The 23,241-nt window shown below is 33.1% G+C and overlaps 1 protein-coding gene and 1 long non-coding RNA gene across 8 annotated transcripts in view; one reads left to right on the top strand and one right to left on the bottom strand.

Moving 5' to 3' along the window:
- LOC140625876 (uncharacterized) overlaps positions 1-19,516 on the top strand; it is a 54,796-nt gene extending 35,280 nt beyond the window's left edge. The window contains exons 3-4 of the long non-coding RNA XR_012025151.1: positions 5,045-5,163; positions 19,162-19,516. This is a non-coding gene — a long non-coding RNA (uncharacterized lncRNA). The remainder of the gene's footprint in view (positions 1-5,044; positions 5,164-19,161) is intronic.
- ERBB4 (erb-b2 receptor tyrosine kinase 4) overlaps positions 1-23,241 on the bottom strand; it is a 1,106,221-nt gene that overhangs the window by 858,175 nt on the left and 224,805 nt on the right. The window lies entirely within an intron of this gene.

Raw genomic sequence — 23,241 nt, 5'->3', positions numbered from 1 at the left:
ACCCCAGGATCACGCCCTGGGCTGAAGGCAGGTGCTAAACCGCTGAGCCACCCAGGGATCCCTACTTACTTATCTTTTAAGAAACAGAACATGCTCTTCTGTGGAGCTGCCTTCACAACATACAGCGAAGTCAGACACATAGTAAAATGATGATTGTACAGAGGAAAATTAAGTGAGTGGCATCTATGGATATAGATGTCAGATCAACCAATGCTTAAGGAAGTCCTAGAAATTGGGATGCCAGGCCTGAAATGATTGCTTCAAAGGGATATATATCCATCCTGGATGACATATTCGTGTATGTATTCTGTACAAAATTTCTATTTCATTTTGAAATACTTTTCTTCACATAATAATAATAATTGTCCTAGTAATAGATAACATTTGTTGTGAGCTCAGTTTTCCAGGGGCTAGCCCTGTCGCTAGGACAGGGTGAAAAGCTTTACAAATATAACCTCATTTAATCCTCACAAAAATCTGTGAACTAGGTATTACAATTATTGGTCCCATTTTTCAAATCTAGAAAGTGAGGTATAATCAACAACATTTTCCAGATCATACACAGCTAATAATACAAGAAACAAACCTAACAAATCAAACCACTATGTTACGCTGCTTGCAAGAGGTCATACTCATAATGACATCAGTCATTTCTGCCATAAATTTAAGAATCATTTATGGGCCATTAAATTCTAATATTAACATTAATGCCAGTCAATCCTTTTTGTTTTTTTTTTGTTTTTTTTTTTTTTTTAAATTTTTATTTATTTATGATAGTCACAGAGAGAGAGAGAGAGAGAGAGGCAGAGACATAGGCAGAGGGAGAAGCAGGCCCCATGCACCGGGAGCCCGACGTGGGATTCGATCCTGGGTCTCCAGGATCGCGCCCTGGGCCAAAGGCAGGCGCCAAACTGCTGCGCCACCCAGGGATCCCGAGTCAATCCTTTTTGAAGAATGCAATGTTATCTTCTCAATTTTAAGATACATAATTTATGGAAAAAGTCTAAGTTATTCACAAATATATAACATAAAAATAGTGCATGAAAAAACCTTTATCATTTTAGAAAACATATAACACTACACGCATTCTTAAGTGCACTTATTTCCTTCACTAATATCTATGGAGTAGCAACCAATAGTGGCACTTGTCCTAGGTGCTGTGAAATCTTACCTAACTTCCCCTGAGATTTTACTTTCAGTCTCATTACTGAATATCTATGTATAATAATGGCAGGGACACAGAGGTAATGATACAGCATTATTTAGAAATAATAGCCCCAATAATGCCAGCATGGTATCACCATCCTGGGCATCAGGATAAGCAGCAGGCCCTTCGAAATTTAGATTTCAAGCACTAATGAGCAGTGATAGCCAACAGAACAGCAGTCTGTGGTTTGAAAAGATTGGTGAATCTTTATAATAGTTTTCACAAACTATCTATCTCTTTCAATTCAGCTCATTTTATTCACAGTATTGCCACATAGCATGGCAAAAATTTTATTTGTTTTTAGTTTGACATTTTAACTACCATGTCCTACATTAGATCAGCTGGAGATAGTCTTCATGTGTGACTTGCAGAAAACAACAGTTTTTTTTTTCCCACTAAGGTATAAACTTATGGCCCCATATTTTCATTTATCCTCCTTTCTTACCTAAATCATTGGAGCAAAAATAAGAAAAGTCATTACATCAGCGAATTAGTTCACCCAAGCAGTAGCCTCAAACCACAGGTTAATTTGAACTGTTCAAATATAATTACTTAAAAAAGGAAAGGATTCATTACTTTTGTGGTGTTTGCTGGTTCATTGCACCATTGTCGGAGATTGTCAATAAACAAATTACATCTAACACTGTGCCCTTCTGCTGAACAGGTCTCCTGAGAATATCTACTTGCACATTATGCTTCGTTTCATTTTTTTGTGTGTGTGACCCATATTCACATGCTCTTGGCTTTAGCATTTTAAAACACTCAATTTCACTTAACAATTACATAAAAGCAATGTAAGCAGTCTAATATAAATAGGATTACTAAATAAAACATTTACGTTGTTATATAGGGTTTGCTCATTTTTTGCTTGTTTTTTTTTTTAGCTAGGAGCTTTATGAAACTGACTGAAAATTTTGAATATAATAGTATATCTGCATTTTTCTTGCAAGAATAACCACAGTGTTGATCAGATTTCAAAAGAATCCCAATACACAGATACACACACACACACAATTGAGAGACTTTGCTCTATACAATTGTTTTTATTGATGATGAAAAAGGAAGATGTAAAATGAGATAGGATAAAGACATAAGGGTTTATGAAGGGAACCAATTAATAATTGCAGATCAGGTGCCAGAACTAAACAATATACCCACTTTGTGATTTTATGAAATGATCAAAACATGTGGGAAATATAATTACCAACATTTTTTTTTCAGATGAACCATTCCAAATGGATTTAGACAATCTGGGTTCTAATCTTAGAAATTATTTTGATCCATGGACATTTATACAATTTATACATTTCTCCAATGTATAAATATCACTATTTCTACTTCATCCACACCTTGTAAGATAAGTTTCAGAAAAATGTAGCACCATTTCTGCATGTGCTTAACTAAGGTCTCTACAAAGCAAAGGCCCTTAATTCATAACAGAATATTTTTCATTGAAAAAGATGGCTTAGAAAATAAAACAGATTTTCTAATTTTACATATTAAGCCAGAAATATTATCCCATTAAAATGTTTTTCATAAATTGTGTTAAAAGATTTGGATAGTTCCATAGTTAACCTCTAGCTACATCATTATTATTAGATAGTATATATTGGTATGTTTTTTATAATACTTACAAAATATCGTAAACCTTCCTTTCCTGATTCTGTCTTGCCCTATTCTTACCATAACTCCTCCTATCACGATCATATCCTCATGTCTGAAACCCTCAAATATTATACTCATATTCCTATATTTTCCTTTTGCCTAGTTTTTTTATGATGTTAAATAAAGATAAGCTTAAACATCACATGTCTTCTTTAGGTGCCATCCCAATTCCCTAACATGTATAGTCTGAAAACTCTAATATATAATGAATTGACTTAAAAATTAGAGACCAAAAAAAAATTAAAAAAAATAAAAATAAAAAAATAAAAAATAATAAAAAATTAGAGACCAATATATTCCATCTAAATATATATAATAAAAAAGTATTTCTCAACCTATTCTAAAGAAATAGATTTGTGAGATATGTATCTCAAAACCTTAGCCCATACCATATTATGTGTCTCAGAAATAATTCATTCATACAACTAACATAAATTAAACATCTGTTTTGACCAGACAACATGCTAGGGGTTAGATATTCCTCAGTAAACATGACAAACTTGGAACTCCTGAAAGTTTAGTAACTTTTGTAATAAAAATTCTTACATGCTCAGGGATGATGAACATGAATTCAGAGGTTATGTACCATACAAATCCAGGGGTCATCATTCCTATAAACAATATTAATAAGCCCACCTGTATAACTTTCTTCAAATGCCATAATAACTACATATTGTTTTAACTCTTTGATTCTCAAATATAGATAATGTGGACATTTGAAATCACAAGGTAAACATGATTTTGAGGCATGGTAAGCAAAACTACATCTATTTGCTTTCCATAAAAACATAAAATTAAAAACCCACATATAACTTTTAAAATAAAACATAAGACTGTCAGAAAATATAATATGTAATATTACAAGATACTACTTCTCTACCTTCTGTCACTATCAGGGCTATGTGGACATTTTTAAGTATAACTGTGTCTTGCTGCTTTGGATAACCCCCTCTCATTCTCATCGTTAGCTAATGTGGGGTGGTTGAAGAAGCACCCGATTCAAACGTGGATAGATCTCACGGCTTACTAAAGATGTGATTTTTTTTAGATTTTATTCATGAGAGACACACAGAGAGAGGCAGAGACACAGGTAGAGGGAGAAGAGAAGCAGGCTCCCTTCAGGAACCCTGATGCGGGACACGATCCCAGGACCCCAGGATTACAACCTGAGCCAAAGGCAGACACTCAACCACTGAGCCACCCAAGCGTCCCTAGAGATGCGGTCTTGGGTAAATTAGTTCAATGTTGTAAGCCTCCATTTCCCCACATGTCATAGGAAACCACTATCACCTACCTCAAGGGGTTGTAAAATATATAAATCACCGGCACACAGAAAATTGAAGAGCCATTATTTATTTGCGCCATCTCTTGGAGTTATGAGATAGGTGCTGACAAGAAGATAATATACTTAATACAAATATTTAATAATTTATTTGTCTTTAGGTAGATGTAAACTGTTTGTATAAAATTGTCCCATTTCAAAATACTTATGTTAGCTCTAGCTGGTATAATAAAATCAACTTTGCAACATAACAGCTTATATTCCACAATTCCACGTATTTAAATTTATGAGCCATCAAAATAAGGGTGAATTAGATTCCATTTTATTACCCCATATAATTGAAGTACAATAAAGGATTAGTAAAATATGAGTTTCAGGATTTCCTAAGCAATCACCTTCTTTATTTTTATTAGGTACGTGGTATATCAAAAGTCAAATAATTTATGTAATTGAAGAAGGAGATGAATGGCTCTTGTGAATTTCCAAAAGGATAAAACATTATGACCTCCTATAAAACATGAATAAATATTTTAGCTTTGTCTAGGTAATTAGTGAGATTATTTTTTTTAAATATGGCACTTACCATTATTGTTAAGAAAACAGACGAGCGTACTATGTTGTTTTCTTTTATTTCCACTTAAATGAATAATCTTCCCTTGATTTTGAAGCTATTATTCCCACGCATGTGCATAAACAACTGTTTATGACAAAGAGTAACAGAGGAGATTTGCTCCTGGAAAGACCTTTAGGAAGAAAAGAAGGGTGGGAGGAGAGAGGGAATAAAGAATCAGGGAGAAGAGGAGAAAGTAGAGATAAGGAAGGAAAGGGGAAGAAAGGATGAGGAGTGGAGGGAGAGAGACACTAAGATTTTTATTTTCCTTTGCTATCAGGAGGAAGATTTATATTTGCATTCCAAGGTGTAAGGGGACTAAAATGAGGCAGAAAATGATGCTAAGTTTATCCGATCATCACTTAACAATTGCTACAATGAACAGGAAAAGTGGTAAAAGTGAGTATTTCTCTCTACAGTGCTTCAGACAGGAGGGATGGTTAGGATTTCTATTTCACTTTATTAACAAGACACTCTAATTATTTATATTTGATTATACCCTATGCTTGATAATGCAAGTGTAGGTATGGCTCTGTATTCCAAGCTATAAAGATATTCATTCCTTTCAATTAGGCTTAAATTCACAAATTACAAGGAGCTTTGTTCTACTGGACGTTTGATTCTTGTAAATCATGAGGGCAAGCTTACCACTTACCACGTGTTTAACACTGCTTAAGCCCTCATGCTTTTAAAGAAGGAATTAGTCTCATAAAAATCTTTCTGAATATTAAGTATATCTTAGAATCCCAGTTTGATTTTGTAATAGTTAGGCTGCCATATTTTTAACATGTGACTACATTTCCTGGGGAAAAGTGTCATTAGTTTTGATAAGTTCAAAGCAAAGATTATTGATCAGTAACTGAAAATTAAACCGAGGAGCTTTAAAATACAGACAAATGTTAGAAATAAGAATCAGCCTTTGCAACTAGCCATGTTCTTGTTTCAGGAAGCCATGTTTTCCCTGAGACAGCTGATCTTTTAAAAAATATTTGATTTGGGGGTGCCTGAATGGCTCAGTCGGTTATGCTTCTGCCTTGGCTCAGGTCATGATCCCAGAGTCCTAGGTTGAGTCCCATGTCAAACTCCTTAGCTCAGTGGGGAGGCTGATTATCCCTTTCCCTCTGCCCCCCACTCATGCTCTCTCTCTCCCTCTCTTTGCCTCAAATAAATAAATAAAGTCTTTTAAAAATATTTGAGGGGTAGAAGTGCAGGAAGAACTGTCTGTTGAAACATGCTCTATGAAAACACTGAGTGGAAAAATAGCAAGAAAGTATACAAGGTAATTTAAAAATAGATAACTTTCCTAATTTCCTAACTTAAAGAATAGAAATTATGTCATTTACCTTCCTTCTTTCTATAGTTACGTTTTAGCTATAAGTACACATATCAGTAATATTCTCATTGAGAGTGTGACTTGGCCAAAGATGTTTCCAGTAGACTCAAAATTTGAGAATGTTTAGAAATTTAAGCTGCTTCTATCTAGTATGAACTGAAAATAGCAGAGCTACAGAAAAAAGATACTTTCTGTACTCTGGAAAGAATAGTAAGTAGAGGTGCTAAAAATTAAAGGTTCCTGAGAAGAGGAACTAGAGAAGTTTATCAGAAACAGGTAGGCTTAAAGAAAAGAACAATGTGTTTAAAAAGCAGGAAAGAATGAATGCGAAGTCTGTGCAAATGAAACAGTAGTAGCCATCAATACTTATTTGACACAGCTTAGAAGAATTTCTATATGTGGCATCAACTAAAAAAGATAAAATCAATCAAATTCCTTTATTAAAGAATCTGGCTGAGTAGTCACTAAAACCCCCAGACACTACTAGAGGATGGTACTAATATCTCTAGGAATGGCCTTACAGAAGTATGACAAAGGTAGAGAATACAATGACTAAACTTTAAGATAACTCCTCCAGGAAATCGATGAATATAGAAGTATTGTGTGTGTTTGAGGAAGAAAGTTATGGTAAGAAATAAAAATCTTGCCGATCTTTAAGAATTCCAAGCCTCTACTTAAATTCTAGACAACCAACCCTGAATCTATTCCCTTAAACCATAAGCCATCCTTCCATGGCATGCACTCTAGCTCAGACACACAGGGCTCTGTTCCCTTAAACCATAAACTATCCTTCCAACACCAGCTCAGACACATACAGCTCTATCAGCCACATTTAGCTCAGGGGTGCTGTTTAATGGCCCCAGCACATTGGTTAACTACAGATGAAAGCTCTGCCTCCTACCATTTACCTATACACTACTATAGTGAATGTCCCGAAATGGTGTGCTGGTAGGTTGTGCATGAGTAGTAAAGAGCAGAGGAAGATACTTGTTTTAAAAACTATAGCTTTTGCTGGAAAATAACTGGTTTTCTCCAGAATGAGTGAAGTGATGATCAAATTCTATAACTAATTAGGACTTCTCTTCCACATATTTGCATTTGAGAGCTTCAAGAGGTGCTGTTAAAAATATGACTGGAAACATTTTGAAGTGGGGGATACATTAGGGCATAAAAAAGTAGAAACGAAGCCATAAAAAAAAAAAAAACACTACAGGCATCCTCAATCACCACAAAACTTTCTCCACATTTATCTTCCACAAACTTCTTCACCATTGTTGTTTATCTCTCTCAACCCAATACCCTCCTCTACTGAAGAAATAGAAGCCCCTAATGGAGAACTCTGTCAACTTTTCATACCTGTATTCACCTTTCTCTCCCCAGTCCTGGTGAAAGTTCAAAGATAAATCTTCCTCTTACATTTTGTAACCCATACTTTGACATCCCTTCAAGGATCAAAAGTACCTCGCACCATAGGTCTACCCTCTTTCTCCAGTTTTCAAAACTTCTCTTCTAGTGGTATCTCCTACATCCTTACTAGTATATTCATGTTTTACCAATAGAAACAGCAAAAACAAAACCAACTTAATACTGAATCCCCCTCAAGTGAACATTCTCAGTTTCTATATTCTTCTTTCATAGACATTTTTAATAGAATAATCTATATGCATAATCTCTGCTGCCGTCTCCTGTTCTTACATGCCTATGGACTTCTGCTCTCTCATTCTGCTAAAGTTTATCTTGCTGACACCAACTGCCTCCAAAGCCAATGTGCACATACTCTTCCAGTTCTTGCTTTCAGAATCCCTCTTTTCCTTGAACTACTTGATGAAAAAAAAAAAAACAAAACAACAACAAAAAAAAAAACTGTAACTCCAATTGTTCTTTCTTGGCCTTATTTCCAGACTGTTTTTTACTCTGTCCACCTTTCAAATATTTAGGCCCCAAAATTTCTGTCCTTGAACTTCTTTTTTATTCTTCCAGGGTTCTGTTTTGTTTGAGAGAGAGAGAGAGAGAGAGAGAGAGAGAGAGGTGCGGCAGAGGGAAAAGGAAAGAGAATCTTAAGCAGGTTCCATGCCTTGCAGGGGCTCCAGATCATGACCCTGAGATCATGCCCTGAGCCAAAATCGGGAGTTGGATCCTTCACCAGTTGAGCCACCCAGTCACCCCTCTTCCAGGGTATTCCTGTGGATTTCCAGAACCCCATCATTCCATCTATAAGTATACAATACTAAAATCTACATTTTCAGTCTCACCTTTTCTTCTGAGCTCCAGACATGATTATACAGGAATATTCCAATGGTGACAGGAACTACATACCCACATTGAGTCATTACCTTTTCTCCTCAAACCTGCTCCTCCTCCTATATTTCTTAGCATCATAAATGGCATCTACATCCACCCAGCCTCAACCAAGAGAACTGGAATATCCCTCCACATGGCTCATCCTTTCTTTTTAGAAACCAAGTTAAAATCCAGTGTCCTGAAAACTCAAGCATTAATAATCTATTTTCAGTTTCCCAAATTTACCATGCTATTTCAAACATCCATGGCCTTGACCTTATATTGGAATAGCTCATCCTTCATTAAATCTACTGATATTTAAAGTCTCATTTTAAATATATATATACTCTGAATCCCTTCTACAAACCTAAGCCCTAAGAAGACTTGTGTCTAAGTTGGGACCCCTTAAGCTTTCTGGCATAGTACCTATTCCATGTTATTACATTCATTCACTTACATATATTTATCTCCATATAAGATTTTAAGTTTCTTGATAGCAGAGATTCATCTTATTTATTGTATCCCCAGCACAAAATGCAGTACTGATACATAGAACACTTAGAACAAACATTTAAAGGAAGGGAAGAATCTGGAATGGGAAATTAAGTTTTCTATAGAGTTGATAGTAATGGGTTGCTTGGCAATTTCCATTTTGGCTTTAGAACCAATCATGTAAAGTCAGTAAAACTAATTCTCTCCCAATTCCCTGGTACTTCAAACTATTCATGAGTTTGGAAACATTTTTCTAGTAAATTAGCAACAAAAATATTTTGAATTTTCTTTCTTGGGTACCCTGGAAAATTTCTTCCACACACTAAAGTCAGTACACATGTGGAAAATTTAGCTCCAAGTCTAAGCTAGTCAGGCACAGAAAGCTCATTGTAATCTAAATAAAACATACCGAGTATATCCAGAGACATATTTTCATCATTCACCCGGGTATCCAAATATATTTTAAGCCAGCCCCATAAAAATTGCAAATGATGTGCAACATTATTGATTAAAAAATCAATGAACTTTTGGTTCTTTATATTAGATATAAATTAGATCAGAACACTTCTTTGAAATAGTGATGCTACTGGAATAGAAAATTGAAGGACAATTCACATCACCATTTTCTGCATTATGATATTTCCAGGTTTATAACTCAAGAATTTGAGCCCTCTTATTTTTTCTAAGCTGAAGTTCTTTAGAACATCATCAACAGAGAAAAAAATCACTACAATAGCTTATGTGATAGGATCATTGCAGTCCACCATGGAAAATAAGCAATCTGATAAATATCTAATTTTTGTACAATCAGAAAAAATCACATACCATAAAAATTCCAAATTATTTAACTTCAGTTAGTATTGTGTTATATATATGTTTGTATGCAGGTGTGTAGACACACACATATAATTGAGAAAAATATAAACAACATGAAAACACTAAAAAGGCATTTAAAATGTTTTTTCACATATAAAAGGAATAATAATAAAACAAAACCTGCTTCCTAAGGCATTATTGTTTTTAGAGAGTTTATACCAAAAAAAAAGAAAGGAAAACCAATTAGTATCCCAGTTTCAGTATTAATATGTGTTATGTCATGATCATTTACTCTCAGCACTTTGTCAAATACTTTCTATATAAGTCATCTCATTTAATATTTTTCATGTTTTCATATTTTATTTTTATTAATATTTTTCTATCAATATTATCCAATTGACCATGATTATATAAAAATATACACTCCATAGCTCTTTAATTCCCCTTTTACTACCTACAGTATGGTTGACATTATACCTTACATTCATAATATAGCCATGTTATAAACTTTTAATATTTTGAAACTTTCAACATAAAATATTATGACCTAATTTGCTGATTTTTCATTAAAATACTCCCACAGCTATTTGCCAACACCTTATAAAAATAATTTTGAAAGTAAAAATAAAAAAAGAAAGTAAAAATAAAACATAAGCAACTAATTGTTTACATAATTATAGATGTTCCTAATTATATACCTGAACAGTAAGGGAAATGTATCTGTAACAGAAGCACACATTCTTAATGAGTTTAAAAAAGAGATATATTCAAAAAAAAAAAAAGAAGAGAGAGAGAGAGATTCAAAAATCAAAATGGTTTTCTGGGGAAAAATAACAAAAAAACAAAAACTATACGTATATATTTTAAATAGCCTGTGTCTTCTTTAGACATTCGAAAGCACTTCAGTTGAACCTACTGGTATTTGTATAAGTATGTTAAATATGAAATATTTACCTTGGCTGCTTATTATACATAAACAGATAATTAAGTTGTGAGTGTATATTTATTCACACACACAGGTAACATTCCAACTCAATACTTTAAAAATATAATGGCATAAAATTCATATTTAGATGCAATTGTAGATAACATGGAGTAACATTTTGCTTATGTTTGATTTTTTATATTAAGGATTATAAACTCTCTCATATTTGCCTCTCCCAAATATACTATTTAATTGTACTTCCATTTTTAATCCAGTAAGAGTATTGTTTTCCTTCCACTTGTGATACAATATTTCAAATAGGGAAAAAAAAAAACACTCTGTAAATAAAACTCTCCCTGAGTATATACAGACTCACAAATAAATCCCATCTCAGCACTGTGATGGCAGCAAGCTGGTGCATGATGGATGGTGGCCTTGCTGGAACAGTCAGGCATGGACACCTCTTTGCCCCTCCACCCCATTTCTTTATTTAATTACATGGCATTGGGAATACCAGCAAATAAAATTGCATTTCATTCATAGCTGATTTCCATTTAGAGCTTGTCATGTTAATAGTGAAATAAATTGCTCTAATTGCCAGCAAACTTCATCAAATTCACATTTCTTCCTTATTTTATTCAATATTTATTAAACTCCATGTCTTAACTTGCCTGACTGGTAAAAGCAGTCCAATTTCTGAATAAATTTATATCCCAATAGTCAGTGTGTTCACATTTTTAAAATAATGTCCTAATTTTAATTCTTAAAGTTTAGATGCATTTCCTCTATCACTTTTGGAAAACGTATCATGAATATTTGCTTACAAATTTACGCGTTTAATAATTACGATTTGACTTTGAAATAATGATTTAAAAAGGCAATTAAAATTCTTTATGTTTTCTGCAAATAGAAATAAGGTATAATGGTACAGATTTCTGAATGACATTTTCAATTGACTAAAAAATATTTTGGTTCTACAGTTTATTACTCCCAAATAGTTCTAAAAACCACTAGAGATAGTTTAAGATAAAAGACCTAAATACCATTGAATCATATCATTAAATCATTAAAGTGAGAAAGCGAACAGACTTGGCAATAAAATGTATATCATACTTGAAGTCAAAAGATCTATGTTTCAATTTATTATGGAAGCTTAGTTATTTATAACCTGTGTGTTCTTGGCTCCATCACTTAATCTCTCAAACTCTCCATTTCCCCTTTTGCTAACCAAGGAATTGCATCATAGGACCTCTCAGGTCCCCATTAGTTCTAAAATCTTCATTGTTTTAATGATAAAAGGAGAAATGAGGAGAACATACAGTTCAACTAGAAGCAGGGCAGCTTCTCTAATACAAATGTTAGCTCTAAGAACACCCAACAAAAAAGGGAAAGCACTAAGAAGTTCATGGCTGCCTCACTAAAAAATAAATCATGCTGATTACTGGCAGAAACAAACTTTTTAAACCTAATTCTTTGCAAGTATTTTATAATAGTACTTTGTATTACATAATAAAATCTATTCAATACCAGTTATAAAAAAAAGTATGCAGAAATAATTACCATTTAGCCTTGTCTTATCTCTACCAAGAACACAATGTTAAATTGCTATTCTGAAAGGCATTTCAGGAGGGATTTTAAATAATACAGACCGAGTTTGTTGCTCTCTGATCATTTATCTAAATGAGGAACAGACGGAATTAAGGGCTGAGTAAATGTGTAGTATGTCTCCAGGACTGGTCCTTTCAAATAACAATCTGTGGGATATTTTGCTCTCATGTACATAGCATGAGATTGAGGTCACAGGCTAGTATCTAAAACATAGGAGTTTTATATATTTGCTTCAAATAGCAGGTGATATGAGGCAAAGTTGATATTTTCTTTTGAAAATAAAAATACTCAACTTATCCCCTCGCCCCAAAAGAGGCCACCAATCACACCTTGATTCAAAGTGCTCTTGAGCAATACAGACTGTTTAAGAGTTTTTTTTTAAGATTTTATTTATTTATTCATGAGAGACAGAGTGGGGGAGGGGGCGTAGGCAGAAGGAGAAGCAGGTTCTATGCAGGGAGCCTGATGTGGGACTTGATCCCAGGTCTCTAGGATCACACCCATTGGCTGAAGGCAGGCACTAAACCGCTGAGCCACCCAGGGATCCCTGTTTAAGAGTTTTAAACAACAGCTTTACATGTCCTCAGATGTGCAAAGACATAAAAGATTCAAGTCCTCAAACCATGTATCATAACTAAGACAGAGATAACTTTGTTTTGAATTTTTGGAAAAGCAGTTGCTATTTTTTTCTATCTTTATCCCACCCATCTGTGGGTATATATATCCCCCACATTTCCTGTAGGATAACTGATACAGAGATGAATGGGTCCAGATGAGAACTGCTTAATAAAAATACTTGGTTGTTGATTTTGACATATATGAAGATAGTTGAAAAATATAAGCATACTCTCTAGAAAATTATAGGCATTAAATGTTAACTAAATTTGTATTCATATGGAACTCCTTTTTCTGAATGTTACTAGCCAAATTACAGTATATCTAGAGTTATTCTCATAAGCAATTAGATAGTTATAAAGCATTCTAGAGAAATTTCCTTTTCTCATTTATTCATTCATACAATGCAAAGGAGATCAAAGATCCTGAAAATCGAAAACCCTTTAGACACTAGTCATAAATGAATGAGTCTGAGGAAACAGTTTTGTTTATAACATTTAGAGTTGGCATTTTCTCTAGAAAACATCTCATTCCTACCTACATTCATCCTCTAAATGATATTTCTGTGAAAGTCTCCAAAGAAGCATTAAAATACCAGGAGGTATTTTGAAGTCATATAGTTTGACCCCTAGACATCTTCAGTCTAAAATATCAAAGGCTGATCAATATATACAGATAAAATAGCTTCCCCTCAACTTTCTCCTCTCCTCAATTAAAGAGATAAAGGTTAGCAGTGATGAGTAGAAATAAATCTGTGAGCCTGATTCCTGCCAGTTTTTCATACAGGATATTGGGTCATGAAACTAAGGCATGTATTTCTTTAAGGGTATAGTTGATTAAATGAGTTGAAATAATGTTCAACAGATTTACAGCTCTATAATTTTCCTAAGCAAAGAAAATTGCATGCTCAGGAAATTGTATTAGAAGAGTTACTTAAAGGAAATATTTTTGTGGAATTTGGGTCTATACCCTAATACTGGGTATAAATCTCCTCAGCAGAAAACAAGTAATCTACCTGAAGCTCTTTTCAATTTAACATATATCAAATTGCAAAAATTACTCAAAGGGAGGGAGGATAGTCTGGTCTACCAAACTTACAATAAACATTACAGAATATTAAATTACAAGGGGCTCTCTGAACCATCAGTGTAAATTTCAAATTTGAAAATATACAAACAGTATATAAAGAAATGAAGGGGAGGGAAAGAAAACCAAAACCAACCAAACAAACAACAACAAAACAAAACAAAAAAGAACACCAAAAAACTATGACCCATTTAAATAAAATCCCCTGGAACACTCCTACACCATTTGTGGGAATGCAAACTGGTACAGCCACTCTGGAAAACAGTATGGAGTTTCCTCTAAAAGTTAAAAAAAAAAAAAAAAAAAAAGTTAAAAATAGAACTACCCTATGATCCAACAATTTTGACCCACTACTAAGTATTTACCCAAAGGATACAAAAATACAGATTTGAAGGGATACATGCACCCACCCTAATGTTTACAGCAGCATTATCAACAGTAACCAAACTATGGAAAGAACTGAAATGTCTTTTGACTGATGAATGGATAAAGAAAATGTGTACACACACACACACACACACACACACAGGAATATTACTCACCATTAAAAATTTAAATATTGACATTTCCAATGGCATGGAGGGAGCTAGAGTGTACCATACTAAGTGAAATAAGTCAATCAGAGAAAGACAAATAACACATGATTTCACTCATATGTGGAATTTAAGAAACAAAACAGATGAACATATGGGAAGAAAGAAAAAGAGAGAGGGAAGCAAACCATGAGACTCCTAACAATAGAGAACTGAGGGTTGGTGGAAGAAGGTGTGGGAGTTAAGGTAAATAGATGATAGGTATTAACAAGTATACTTGTTATGATGCGCAGGAGGTGTTAGATGTAACTGATGGATCACTCAATTCTGTTCCTGAAACCAATATTACACTATATGTTAAGTAACTGGAATTTAAATAAAAAATTGAAAAAAGGAACCCCCCCAAAAAATTAAAAAATAAATCACCTGAAAGCTAACTTAATGTCCACTGATTTGAGAACTTTATTATTTACATGATCAAAGGAAATATATAACTATTAACACTGTTAGTGTGTTCTGATGTTCCAATAGTCTAAAGGTAGAAACACACAGAATATATAATACTAAGAAATGCATAATACATTCATTAGCATATTTGATAATTTTATTGAACATTTATTATGAAATAAATATTTGCCTAGATATTTAGCAAAGACATATAAGACAGTTTCAGTTTTTACTTCTTTTTCATCTTTAGGATAGACAACAATAATTATTTTGTGAGATTATCATAAGACTTAAAAGACTAGAATGAGATATTTCTTAAGGTATCCAGCACCATGACTGGTACATAGCAAGCATTCAAAAATTTGTTATCATTCCCTGATATAGGGAAAGAATGAATAATCTTTGTGTTTCTAATTTCAAGTAAGTATTTATTCACCTTGAGAGTTTTTTTTTTCATCAGAGTATAATTGACATATAATACTCTATTAACTTCAGGTTTATACCATAGTGATTCGATATTTTTATAAATTATGAAATAATATTCATGGTAAGTCTAGTTTTCATCTATGAGTTCTTTTGAGATGTACTTTTAAGCAGAAATAGTAATTTAAGATGACTTAACTAATCCAATAACCAAAGAGTAACAAAAAGCTTACTTACATATACTTGCAATTCATCATCTTTATTGGCAATCTGTGTCACAACTTCCAATGCCATTATAACCTTTAAGCCATTTTTTCAAAGCATCAGAGACCTACAATTTTTCATTTTTCAGATTAAAATTATGACAGTTTCATTGTTATTAATGATGAAAGTGAGAAATCTAAACATTTATATAGCATATTTAATCTTGGAAGATCTTATCATATATGATAAAAAATACTAAAAAAAAATACATCAACATGTTGGGCAATGTTTTAAATGTTTGAGTTTCATACTAGAAGTAAAAACTTAGAAATCTAACTCTCCAGATGTTAAGGCATAATAAGGCTGATTCCACGGAAGTGGATACATTTTTCTATGTCAGTAAACTGATTTCTATAATAAACTTCTCCTCAGTTAAATGTCAGTTTATTGCCTTAAAGTCTCATACAGGGACTACTATATTTAATTTAATCATTTCATCATATCTAAAATTAAAATTTACCATTCTCCCTGTTAAAACCACAATTATTAATACTGGCACTATTTTAATATCTTTTCAATTTGCATTTTCATTTATTTAAATAGCATCACGTTGAACACTGTTAATTATAGTCTATTGTTCAGGACATCACATTTATGCCAGTTAATAGTGGCATCAGCAGAGAAACTGACAAAAGCAATATTCAGACTGCCTTTGTAAAAGAGTTTGAGAAAAGAAGCTAAAACATTCACCTAATTAACCTATGTTACTTCTCTAAAATCATAAGTGAATATTTGTTTTTATTTTTCATACAACCCATATTTGTTACTCCTCCTGGCTTATTATACATAGACGTGTGTTTAAAAGCCATAAGGTGTCAATTTATTTGCTATGTCTAGGATCAACTCCCTAAATAATCATAGGCAAACCATCTAATGCCTTTGTGTTTGAGTTTATCCATCAAAAAAAAATTCAGTTCTGAAGCTTCTGACAAACTAAACAAAAAATTGGGAGGAAAAAATAGGTGACAAATGTATTTTCTTTTTTTCTTTTTTTTTTTTGAAAAACGTATTTTCTAAAAGGAATTACATGGTTCATTTTTTACTGTGAAAATCAGCAGATTATATGGAGCAGCATTTCCCAATATAAATATTAAATGAGCAACACAGGCAATTTCAATTTTCTATCAGCCACAATTAAAAAGTAAAACAAGCAAGCAACAACAACGACAACAAAAAAAAAAACAGGTGAAATTAAGTTAAATATTTATTTTACCCAATAGATCCAAAGTATTATATAAAACATGTAATCAGTAAAAAATTATTAGAGATTTTATATTATTTTCTATAAATCTCAATATCTCACTGTTTACCATTGTCATTTCTACTTGCAAAGACAAAATGAATTTGTTTCTTTAAAGAAAACCATGTACATATGTATGCATTAAAAATTTTAGAGTCTCCTCTTCTAAAATGAGTGTTCTAAATCCACCTGCTTCCCCTGAGCAGTGCAATATCCCCTTCACAACCAATTAGGAAAAAGTATGGGTAACAAAATTAAAAGCACCAAATACAGTTACAAAGTAGAACTATTTCGTTTTCTTATCTTTACTTAAGCATACTCTCGGTCTGTTTGTTCAAACAAGTATGAACTTCTTAGAAAAGGAGAGAGGGCCCCTGTCATATCAATAAAGTAAACTGATCACATGCATCCAGCTTTCCTCAAGTTCTAAATTTTTTTAACACCACAAATGAGATAGTTTTTAAAGAATGCATCCATAATAAATTTGGAAACAAAAAGGATTCTATCAATTGAGAAGAGAAACAATGAAGAATTCCTTAATGGAACAAAATGACAAATGCAGAGAAAGCCATATTCACATCCATGCTAAAATACACACAAGAAAAATCTATTGGGAAAATAAGAGCAAATCTAAGGACTCATAAACTTAAGGTCTGGTAAACAAATACAGAAAAGACAGAAGATGCCCTGGAACAATTGTCAAGATCAGGATTTAAAGACTTTTGGTCCAACTCTGAAAAGTTCAATGATTCACCTCATTTATCAGTATTTTGTCTTGAGGTTAAAAAAAAAACACCTAGTTGGGCCCTGAAGAAAGTTAAGATCCTTCCTGGATAGGCACAGAGTCCTGAAATCTTTCTCAGAATTTTTATTTGAGACATTAAGTCCAGGGGGGGAGGGGGTTAAGGAGGGCTGAGGGAATCTCCCTCAATCCCTTCCCCTTCAAGGAATTGTACTAGAGTAGCCTCAGACCAAAGAAGACCCTGTTTATTTTATGAAATGGAGGGACTCAAATTTGCCTGCCTTCTCAAATATGACCATTGTAAAATGAACCAATTTTTGTTTTGCTGCCATATACCCTCAAATCATTCTTTTTATTTAGTGGGAATTTTTGGTGGTAAAATATCCAAGATTCACTGAATTAGAAATTATGCATCCCTTTGTCCACGATTTATCTGCCTCCCTACTATATTATAAACTCTATGAAATAAGAATGTCTGTTTTATCAAGATACATATATAATTCTTTAAAAGGTGACAGAGGGGTCCCTGGGTGGCTAGGTCAGTTGAGCATCCTACTCTTGATTTTGGCTAGGGTCATGATCTTAGTCGGGTGAGACTGAGCCCTGCGTGGGGCTCCACATTCAGCACAGAGTCCACTGGAGTTTCTCTCTCTCTGCCTCTCCCCCTGCTTGGGCACTCTGTCTCTCTCTCTCAAATAAATAAATCTATAAAATAAATAAAATAAAATAAAATAAATATAAAATAAAATAAAATGTGAGATAGAACTCACATTTTTGTTCTTTTCTCTTCTTTTGCATTGAAGCGATTAATAAAGATTGCAAACAGCAGAAATATCTGTGAGTGTTAAACTGAACAGCTCAAAACTGAAGAGAAAAGCCTAGCTGTATTCTTTCTCCCTTTCCCTTTTCCCTCTTCTTTCTCTTTTCTCCCTTCTCTTCCCATCTTCCTTCTCTCCTTCTTCTTATATATATTAATTAAATATTAATAACGTGATTTTCTTATTCATTCCAGATCAATGTAGGATTAAAGATTTTTCTGACAACTGCATGGATATAGACAATTCCAACAAATAAACACATTACATCTTTCACATTTTTAAGCCATCCTACCACCAACTGAAGTGTGACACAATGGAAACCAAAGCAGAAACTTAATAGTACAGAGTTTGTAAAGAAACATTACTAAAGTCATTTCAATTGTGAAATTTCATAAATTCAATAAGTAGGCTTTTGAAAGTTATTGTGAGCCAGTAAATATTAAGTTTCATAACCACAAAAACATTGTTAATAACAACTTTTAATGACTTTAATATTCATAGTATAGTAAAGAATACTGAGTGTCTTTTCATGTAGTAGAAACAGCAAACAATCTAGACAAGTTAGAAATTAATGAAAATATATCAGAGAAATATATCTCTTTTGGACACCAACTATTTTGATCAATTTTATGTACCAAAGTGTCCCATCTACAAACTGGTTTATGACATATTTTTTCTTTAGTTGATACTTAAATGTTATTACTAACACAATTTAGAAACTGGAAAGAACTGATAAAAATTCCAGACTAAAGCACTGTAATATCTCTTTTTTCAGATAATACCACAAACTTTGATCTAAAGCTCTTGGCATATACTTTGAAATGCTGTTACTCACCAAAGGTTTGAAGACAGTCCTGGAAAATGTCCCCCCACCCCAAAAAAAAAAAAAATGTGCTGGAAAAAAATCCATAGAAATCAACCAAATTGAAGAAAGAATAGACAATTTGAAAAATTCTTTATACATATGAAGCTGAGTATATTTTCAGTTCAATGCTTTTCAAAACATACTTTACAAAATTGATCTCAGTTAATTTCAAAACTGTAAACTGTGCCCTTATATCAAATATGGCAAATGATATCAAACTAGAGCTCTCACAACTAACTTTTGAGAAATTAATAAATTCTGTCCCTGTGGCCTCATTTTGTGAAACTTCATTTTCTTCCTTGTATAATTTGATTGACATATTTTGTATACCTCAGAATATGCTAAGTGTTCCACTTAGGTGAATAAATATACTCTAACCTCACTATCTTTTTCTTTCTTGTGTGTGTATGTGTGTGTCTGTGTGTTAACTACTTCATTTTATTGATAGGATATATAAATTTGATATTAAAATGCCTCAATTTAAAATAATAAATCAGAATGTGATTAAATGCTCTGTTCTTCTCTTCCACCTGTGTAAAAGCATAATTAGGGTGTTACTTTATGAATATAATGAAATTGCTTAGGATACTTTTACCACCCTTCCTACATATCAGAATTTAGTTTTGTTTTCTAGAATTATGCATTTATTAAACAATTTTTTTCTTTACTCTTAATGAATTTTGGTAATATCTTCCAATTTAGGATCTATTTATAAATTTCATTAACTACTGTTCAGCCACTTTTACTAAATCATCAAGGTCATAAATTGGATAGAATCTCAAAGTTCTTGAGGTACTTTTCAGCAAGAATCAATTTCCATTTGTGACTATCTCCACCCACCTCAAATGAAACTACCCACAACTTCCCAATCTACCTCCAGATAACCTACCTTAACAGTGAAAAATATAATTAAATTTGTTTTAAAACCACGGGGTCCTCTTTCTTAAAAAAAGTGAAGTCACACTTTGAGTTGGCTAAATTAGGTATTTTCTTAAGATACCGAATTTACTAAAACTGAATTATGAAAGCATGCCATCAAATTATTTTTTAACTTAACTTAGATGATTTTGCCAAAAATGTTTTGAATTGCATTCAATTGAAAATACTGTACTCCGGTTTCCTATGAATAAAAAGTTTTCAAGCTGTCTTTGTCTAACCTTGCTTCAATTTGGTTAATTTCTATAGATTTTTTTAACACATCCTCAAGGACTCTTTCTTCAAACACCCACTTCTGGTGAGTTACAGCAACCCAAAACGTACCCAAGAGAGGTAGATCAAAGTTTGCAGTATTAGATATTTAAAAAATAAACAGTTGAAACAGATTATTACGGTTATTTTGTAAGTTTACTTATGCCTCATCAACAAATCTTCCATTCTACTTAGTAGTGTGGAAAGGGACAAAATGAATACTAAAATAACCATATTTTGGTGACCTACTTTCAAGAAGAGTCAACTTTTAAAACTTCTGAAAGAGAACACGACAAGAATATCTGCTGTCACACCATTTTTATTCAACATTGTATTGAAAGTACTAGCCACATCAACTGGGGGGAGGGGAGGAGAAAGGCATTCAAATTGGTAAGATAAAAGTAAAACTTTCACTATTTGCCGATGACATGATACTATATATATAGAAAACCCTAAAGATGTCACCAAAGAACTTCTAGAACTAATAAATGAATTTAGTAAAGTTTCAGGATATAAAATCAATGTACAGAAATCTATTGCATTTCTATACACTAATAATGAGGCAGCAGGAAGAGAAATAAGAAAATGATTCCATTTACAACTGCATAAAAAGACAAGAAGATACCAAGGAATAAACCTAACCAAAGAGATAAAAGACCTGCCTCTATTTTTAAAACCCAAAAAACGCCCGAAAAAAAAATAATAAAAAATAAAACCCAAAAAACACTGATAAAAGAAACTAAGATGACACAAAGAAATGGAAAAATATTCCAAGCTCATAAATTGGATGAACAAATATTACTAAAATATCCATACAATCCAAAGCAATCTACACATTTAATGCAATCCCAATTAAATTATCAACAGTATTTTTCACAGAACTAGAACAAAAAATCCTAAATTTGTATGGAACCACTTAAGACCTGGAATAACCAAAGCAATCTTGATAAAGAAAAAACCTGGAGGCATCCAACAATTCCAGACTTCAAGTTATATAAGAAAGCTGTAGTAATCAAAATAGTATGGCACTGACACAAAAATAAATCCATAAATCAGTGGAATAGAGTAGAAAACCCAGAAATAAGCCCACAATTATATGGGCAATTAACTTCAATACTGGATGAAAGAATATGCAATGGAAAAAAGATAGTCTCTTTGACACATGTTGTTGGGAAATCTGGACAGCTACGTGCAAAAGAATGAAACTAGATCACTTTCTTATACCATACATAAAAGTAAATTCAAAATGAATGAAAGACCTAAATGTGAGACCTGAAACTATAAAAATCCCAGAGGAGAACACAGGCCATCATTTCTTTGACATTGGCCAGAGAGACATTTTTCTAAATATGCCTCCTGAGGCAAGAAAAATAAAAGCAAAAATAAGCTTTTGGGACTACATAAAAATAAAGAGCTTCTGCATCATAAAAGAAACAATCAACAAAACTAAAAGGCAACCTATTGAATGGGATAAGATTTGCAAATGATATATCTGATAAAATGTTAGTATCCAAAATATATAAAGAACTGATACAACTCAACACTCTAAAACCAAATAATCCAATTAAAAATAGGTCAAAGACATGAACATTTTCCCAAAGAAGACATACAGATGGCCAACATGAAAATATGAAAAACATGAAAATATGCTCAACATCACTCATCATCAAGGAAATGCAAATCAAAACTATAATGCGGTATCATCTCACACTTGTCAGAATGCTTAACTCAAAAACAAAAGAAAGAACAATTGTTGGCAAGGATATGAAATAGGAACCCTCATACACTGATGGTGTGAAATCAATCTGGTGCAGCCACTGTGGAAAATAGTATGCAGATTCTTCAAAAATTTAAAAAGAGAACTACCCTGTGATTCAGTAATTCCATTACTGGATATTTACCCTAAAAATACAAAACACTAATTTGAAGGGATACATGTACCCCTATGTTTATTGAAGCATTATTTACAATAGCCAAATTATGGAAGGAGCCCAAGTGTCCATCTATAGATGAATGGATAAAGAAAATGTGGTATATACATATATAATGGCTATAAAAATGAATGAAATCTTTTCATTTTCAATAAAATGGATGGAGCTAGAGAGTACAATGCTAAGTGAAATAAGTCAGAGAAAGACAAATACCATATGATTTCACTCACAGGTGAAATTAAAGAAACAAAACAAATGAGCAAAGGAAAAAGGAGAGAGAAATCAAGAAACAGACTTTTTTTTTTTTTTTTTTTGAAATGTATTTGGTTGCTTGCATGACTCAGTTGGATAAGGGATTGACTTGATGTCAGCACAGGTTATGTTCCCCAGGTCCAAATATCAAGCCCCACTTCAGGGTCCATGCTCAGCAGAAAGTCTACTTGGTTTCTTTTTTTTTTTTTTATGATAGTCCTACAGAGAGAGAGAGAGAGGCAGAGACACAGGTAGAGGGAGAAGCAGGCTCCATGCACCGGGAGCCGAATGTGGGACTCGATCCCGGGTCTCCAGGATCGCACCCTGGGCCAAAGGCAGGCGCCAAACCGCTGCGCCACCCGGGGATCCCAGAAAGTCTACTTGGGATTCTCTCTCTTTCTCCCCTTCTACTCCTCCCCACCTCCCTAAAATAGATAAATCTTAAAAAAAAAAAAAAAAGAAAAAATAGATGCAACTATAGGTACCAAACTGATGGTTACTAGAGGAAAAGTAGGTGGGATAATGGGTGAAATAGGTGAAGGGGATTAAGAATGTATTTATCATGATGAACACTGAGTAATATAAAGAATTGTTGAATCTCTATATTGTACACCTGCAG

Source organism: Canis lupus, chromosome 36 (assembly GCF_048164855.1).
Source record: "Canis lupus baileyi chromosome 36, mCanLup2.hap1, whole genome shotgun sequence".
Classification (NCBI taxonomy): domain Eukaryota; kingdom Metazoa; phylum Chordata; class Mammalia; order Carnivora; family Canidae; genus Canis; species Canis lupus.
Note: the sequence above shows the minus strand (reverse complement) of the source record. Positions and strands in the feature narration are given on the sequence as shown.